The following is a 6,214-nucleotide window of genomic DNA, read 5'->3' on the forward strand; positions in this document are numbered from 1 at the left end:
CCTGCAAAAAAATTCATTGGTCAGAATAAGCGCGTCTCTGATTGGTCGAAATTCTCACTGTCTTAAAAGTAAATTTGAGAATTTACGTCAGACGTTGAGATGGAGTCGGCAGACTATGGACGTGGAACCACGCGGATTCCAAAAACGTAAAAGAGGTATCAATGCGTTAACCGGGGTTTTTCTTAGATCTGTTTACTTTTTGGATAGTGATCTTTTCAAAATGCGTAATTGTAGGGTTTGTTAAGAATCGGGGTGACTCTCTTCGGGGTTCTCTCTTTAAGGGTAAAAAGGGATGCGTTTATTGGTCACACGATGTGTTCAATCAAATCACTCCTCATTTTCAATTCCATAACCTGGCTCTGGAGAAATAAAAACCAAATTTTTTATTTTAAAATTCGGACACGGAGGAGGATATCAAGGTCACAAATGTTTTCGGTCGTATGCACGTGTTTCTCTTTGACGGGGAGCATACTTTAACGCTTAACGAGGCCGAATGGGACTCAGTTTACAAACAGCCTTCCTCTGATGTACATTGCTCTCAGAGACAATTTTATTATCGAAGAGTCTGTACGGTTTACCATTCACGCACTAGCATCAGGGTTGGTAGAGGAGGACGTATTTGCAAAAGCAGATAGTCAGGGACTTCTCTGCTTCCACAGCTCATAAATTAGCTCTTGAAGTGGCCTTGTACAAACGTTGGCCCAATGGATGTGGCAGTAGTTGAATTTCACGCATTTCAAGGCAATAAAAGACCCTTTATTCTTAAAGAGCTCGCGATCGTGGGAAACTCTTTTCAATGTCAAATTATATTTAAAAACCCACCTTTTCCTAGTGAACGGTTGAGCGCCAAAAATCGTAAAAACAGCTCGCTGGCTTGAAGATAACTACCATAAGATTTCTTGGGAGGAGGGTGATTATCCCTACAGAGCTAATGTACTTCGCACTTATGCAAAACCCTTTGCCGTGATTTACACGCGCGGGTTGGGAGAAAGGCAGAGTTCTTGAGAAAGTTTCACGGTGATGTCCGTGAACTGGACGATATAGTGTGCGAGGAGGCCGGCAATCCGTGTAGCTGTAAAACAACACACAGGTTTGCTTGCTCGTTGCCACAACATACGTCAACCGAGGATCCCAATGTGAAATGCGCAATTGATTGCAGCAAAGTGCCGTTTCGAGATCCTTAACAAACAGCTGCACAATACCAACGCTTATTAGTATCGGCGAGTGATTAGTAAAGGGGCGGAGGGGTTCGGCATTTAGTTGAGAATCCCGGAATCGTGTTGGCTTGAAAAGGGACTCGCCGACGGGTCACATTGAAAGGCTTTCACCGAGTAAAGTGACTTTTAACTGTAGGTTAGATACGAAAAATTCTAGAGCGGGGTGAATGATTGGTAAAGCTCCTAAGGCTGGCGTAAAAACCTGTAAGTCCTGGGGCTCTTTTACTGCTCTTACGGCAGGCCTAAACTCCGTAAGACCGGGAGCAGTTGTGTGTGTGTGTGTGAGACAGGATACCTCTATGGCAGGCCTAAACTCCGTAAGTCCAGGGGTATGTACCTCGCTCTAGATGCTGTAAAAAATAAAAAATATAAAAAATGTAAAATTTCTCGGTAAGTTTTTTGAGTCACATTGAAAGGCTTCACCGAGTAAAGTGGCTATTGAAACTTACAGGAGACAAAAATATGTTGAGGAGCGATACATTGTAATGGAGTGGAATCGCTATCGTGTACAGCGGTGGTTGGGGCTGTACACAAATTCTGGTCACATTGAAAGGCTTCACCGAGTAAAAGTGATTAGTAAAGTGAAAGAGTTGAGAATAGGCCTACTGGGAAAACTCACTATAATCAAAAACGCACTGGGACCCCTACGGCCTAGCCATTCTGGCTTACCGTGGTGTGGAAACGTGGGTCACAAATTGCCACCGGCAAGTGCGAGTCTCGGTGGGGGAGAGGCGTCCCGCGTATAAAAGCGCGGTGCATCGGCTGCAGCTGCACTTGCTGTGATAGCTTTGCTATGTCTGTGGCAACTAGTTTTACCGTTTTTCGTCACATGTTGCTGTTTGGTGGTGCTGGCAACGATCTCGAGGTAATTATTTGTTTTGATTATTTATGTTCTATCGAGTTGTCCCTTCAACACTGTTTCTAACTTGTAAAGTGTTTTTTAGGAACAACATCCACTTCAAACGGTTTGCGTAGGAGTCATACCGATCCCTGTGCCCGGGGCTATCCGGGATCGATACTTTACTACGGATATGCGGGTTCCTATAGTCCATCTGAATATGGTTAGCTCACATTTCATACTCTAATTTTTACTCCTTAGGTGTGTGCAGCTTTTCTAACTTTATTTTTCTCTTTTTCAGAATAATTGGTGATGATCGGGCTACACTTTCCTGTCCTTCAGCGTGAGGTGACCAGGGTCAGTACACTATTGTTACCGTTGTATTGTACTAATTACGCATTACTGCGAGTCCCTATAATCGAACTCTATTTCAGAACGAGTACGAGGCTCAGATCCAGAGGATGTTCAGGTCTGGGCAATGGGTGACCACTCGACGCGGCCGACTGCATGTCATAAGCGCCGGTATTGAAGAGGTGTATTACCGTTATCCTATTTTCCATTGTCTTTTTGTGCTCAGTATTTATCCCGCAAACCGGTGGCGGGACCCGCCATGTATTAATTCACTTGTGCTTTAGGATGAGTCTCAACCCATCGACTCTCGGGTGGACCGGTGATGCTAACCCTAAAACATCACTCTCCCCTCTGACATCTCTGAGGAGAGTCTAATCGCTGCTGCCGATAGGGCTATAGCCGAGGCGTCGACTTTTCCCGACGAGGCGACTCAATGGGGTGGTGATGGAGGAATCTAATTCCAGCTCAGATGAGGCGATTTCGGTTAGTATATAGGGCATTCATATTATATTGCAGGTTTCGCTCTGTTTACAGAATCAAAAAATGGATATTTCTTGTTGACAGTTGAGTACTTCTTGGGACTTCCGACGCAACCCCTCGACCCGGAGACAGTTCCTCTGAGGATCTCTCTCAGTTCTATCGGAGGTTGAATCAGTCTACTCCACCAAACAGTCTCGCCCCATCAGTAGTGGGCTTCCTTCCACTCTGGTTTCTCCCCCGACCCCACCTCACAGGAGTCCCTCATATCCATGGAAGTGGCTGCCGGCTCGCCACCCCTCCTCTCACCATCTGCAGTAAGTTTCATTCCCTACATTATCCATGCCACTACGTAGTGTTTCATCTGTTTAATTCGTTACCTATGTTACAGGACATAGATCCCCAATGGGAGGCAATGAGGGCGGTGTCAAGGGTACCCTGGAGTATAGTCGCTCAGGTGCAGGGCATCAGTGAGGGGGCCGTCTACGACACCGAACGGTGGATGGTGCGGGAGACCCGAGGAGGAGGAGTTCCGTGCTCGCCGCTCCAGCCGCTTGGGAGGAAACCCGCGAACGGTGGATGGTGCGGAGACCCGAGGAGGAGTTCCGTGCCGTCGCTCCAGCCGCTTGGGAGGAAAATCCGTAGCATCCTCGCGGATTTCCTTATACGAGACGGCTACCCGCATGGAGGAGGACTCCCGACGTAGAAAACACCGCTGTGCCGTCCAACGGATCAACCCCTGCCATCAACCCCCGCGAAGTGTCCTGCCCCGTTTGCTTTGCGAATCTACCAACAATCGCTCTTCGACTGTGTGGGCATACACTCTGCCGTCCATGCTCCCAACAGAGTGGGGGATAGATGCCCCACGTGCCGTGAGCTGATGTGGGAAGATTCACAATATATCTCCCCAGGGTAGATCTCTCTCTACCTCTATCTTAATTATTCAATTGGCTTCACATTCAAAATTTATATTCCAAATTCCAAAGGGACGGGACATTATCCAGTCGTAGGATGTCTACCAGCTCTCTGGACCGATTTCTTATACTGGATAATGTTTTAAAACCTGGGTACTATACGTAGTACGGATGTTCCGAAACCACATCCAGGCCCACATCGACTCACCGCATCACACAATAAGGTACGATTCGTCTTTATTTCTCTTGTTTAGTTTACCTTCCCGCCAATTTCACAATTGAGGTTATGTTCCCCTGTTCCCGCCAATTTCACAATTGAGGTTATGTTCTACTGTTCCGCCAACTGGGCGCAGCCATCTAAGAAAGTGGAGGTTAGGTTACCCTGTTCCCGCCAATTCATCATGGGCGCAGCCATATTGAATACGCGGGAAACCAAGAACAGTGAGGTTAGGTTACCCTGTTTCCCGCCAATTTTTCCCCGCCCTCGCCGCCATATTGGAATTCCCTTCGTCCTCGTTCTCCCTCACCGGACCCAACAAATCACCGATTTTTACCGAAAAACACCGATTTTCACACCCAAAATCACCGATTTTACAGAAAAAACACAGGTTTTGACACCCCAAATCACCCCAAAAAACACTAGGATAAGAGTGTGAGCAGGGAATTTCTCCCGCACATGTGGGTTTTTCTCCACACTCCACACTATTTTTTTGATCACGTGATTACAATGGGCGCCGCCATCTTGGATCACGTGACCCCCTCTCGAACCAATCAGAGCGCGGGGCTAGATCCGCGCGGAGGTCATACTGGCGTGATATACCATTTTTAAATTGGTCAACAAAAATTACAACTCTAGTTAAACTTTTTTAAAACATGCTCTACTTGCACATACCAATCATCATCATGCTCAACTAAGTTCAGCAAACAGTTACATCAGTTCTAGAAGTCAAAATGGTGACATCATCCGCAAAATAAAATAGTTTTACAGTTAACGTTTTCGTTCAAGATCATTTATCATAACAAGAAACTTTATCAAAGACAATATCTGTCATGTGAGGGAAGAAGATATTGACTGTTTACATCAAGAAATAGAACGTACTATAGAGCCGGTTCGAAGAAAGAGGGCGAGAAGTATATTACCTGACATAGTGTAACGTATGAATTGGAGATAAGGGTTAGAGGAATTAGGATGAAACGTTTCTGATTTTTAAAAGGGTAGGCTATTTTAAGACTAGCTACACGTCTGGGGTAACACAGGTATACAATGGTAACGTCAGCAATCACGAAATTTTATCAATAATCAGTCTAGGGTTATCATACAATCTGACCAATACGAAAATAGTCCAAGGTATATTGTAGTACTGAATAAGGTTGTACGAGTATTTCCGTCGCTTAGTGGTAAATAATTGATACTTCACGATTATCATTCGTTTAATAAACAAACCAAAATTAATGTGAAATGACGGTCATTTATCAAATAAAGGCACAATAATTTAATGAAAACAGTTATAATTTTGTGAATTGTAAATGGGCGAATAATGCAAAACCTTGCAACTGTGTGGATACGATCATACATGGACTATTGACGACCTGATGGTTTATATGGTTATAGATTTCCGAACAAGGTCTTCCTGTCTTAGCTATATTGGGAGATGGTCGAAATTTAGTTATGGTCGAAGCAAACTCCACCCTTGACTCTATTCCAAGGTGATTTCTACGTGATTCCATGTTATCCAAGGAAAAGAGATAGTGCGGGGATCAGATGACAGTTTCGGACACACCTCCATCTTCAAAATACGACCTTCAGATAGCTGGATCATATGGGCTTCATAACATTAACTTCATTGTACTAACCATTCAATTTATACAGGGTGTCCCGTAAATCTCTGGAAAAAAGGTTTATACCACGTTAATGCTCAGGTAAAGGCAAGCATATTTTCACCTTATGAACATGGGTCTCCGATGGTTAGTTTTCAATCTGTCTGTCTGTATGTGCTTTTTATTAGAAAAAACTAATATCTCAAAAACCAATAGATTAAATTATACCAAATTTGGCTTAAATGTTTTACGATAAGCAAGGCCAGTTACTGAAAAACACATCATGATAATTATCTTTAGTATTTTGAAATGGCGGCCATAAGAAATTTTAAAAAATTTGAAATATCTTAAAAAAGCCAGCAGTTTTGTAAACCAAAAGTTTCGATGGCCGGCCTTTTTTTTTTAAAATACTAATAGATAATTCCATAAAAAACTTTTGTTGGTAATTGGCCTTGTTATCATAAACATCTGAACACCAAATTTGGTATAATTAAACTTATTAATCTATTAAGATATTTTTTTTTCTAAAAAGCACATACAGACGGGGAACTTAAGCATTAGAGACCCATGTTCATATGTTTGTCTTGACTCCGTTGAGC

This window comes from Homalodisca vitripennis, unplaced genomic scaffold (assembly GCF_021130785.1).
Source record: "Homalodisca vitripennis isolate AUS2020 unplaced genomic scaffold, UT_GWSS_2.1 ScUCBcl_2852;HRSCAF=7975, whole genome shotgun sequence".
Classification (NCBI taxonomy): domain Eukaryota; kingdom Metazoa; phylum Arthropoda; class Insecta; order Hemiptera; family Cicadellidae; genus Homalodisca; species Homalodisca vitripennis.